Raw genomic sequence first — 852 nt, 5'->3', positions numbered from 1 at the left:
CCGAGATAGCTAGGTGATGGCATCTCTAATACAGATCTGTGTACTTTCCTGTTGTGTTTTAAAAGCACTCGGTCTTCAGGCCACGAGTGGCCTACCGGGACCATCCGACCGCCGTGTCATCCGGTGGAGGATGCGGATAGGAGGGGTGTGGGGTCAGCAAACCGCTCTCCCGGTCGTAAGATGGTATTCTTGACCGAAGCCGCTACTATTCGGTCGAGTAGCTCCTCAATTGGCATCACGAGGCTGAGTGCAACCCGAAAAATGGCAACAGCGCATGGCGCCCTGGATGGTCACCCATCCAAGTGCCCACCACGCCCGACAGCGCTTAACTTCGGTGATCTCACGGGAACCGGTGTATCCACTGCAGCAAGGCCTTTGCCCCCCTGTTGTGTTTTATTTCTCCTTATTATCTGAAAGATTTTTGTTATTTTAGATAATTTTTTCGAATCTGTAATATTTTATACAGTGATAATATGTCACAACCTCTTTCCATTTTGCTAAATTTCTATTTTCTCTTCATAAACCGATAATTTTAAGATTTCCATTTCTTAATTACTTTTAAATCTGTAAGTGTTTACAGCTGCAATATTAATTATCCTTATTACAAATAAGAAGTATCAAATACGTTTCACATTGCGTAAGTGTACAATTTGGTATTGTGAAAATACGACCTGCCTTAGTAACTAGGTGGCAGGCCACTTGTAAATGACACCAGCAAATTAAAAAATAATAATTACTTCACACGCGAAAGAATCAACAGGAACTATGAGGAGGTCGAAGTGCGACGAGTGTAGCCCAGAAATTTGGTATTCCTCACAGCATTATTTCACAGGAATGAGGAGTGTTCTGAAC

The 852-nt window shown here is 43.1% G+C and overlaps 1 pseudogene; it reads right to left on the bottom strand.

Moving 5' to 3' along the window:
- Window positions 1-262: 262 nt before the first annotated feature.
- On the bottom strand, window positions 263-380 carry LOC126471722 (5S ribosomal RNA; annotated as a pseudogene).
- Between the last annotated feature and the right edge of the window lie 472 nt (window positions 381-852).

This window comes from Schistocerca serialis, chromosome 3 (assembly GCF_023864345.2).
Source record: "Schistocerca serialis cubense isolate TAMUIC-IGC-003099 chromosome 3, iqSchSeri2.2, whole genome shotgun sequence".
NCBI lineage: Eukaryota > Metazoa > Arthropoda > Insecta > Orthoptera > Acrididae > Schistocerca > Schistocerca serialis.
The sequence above is the reverse complement of the archived record's forward strand: the minus strand, read 5'-3'. Positions and strand labels throughout refer to the sequence as shown.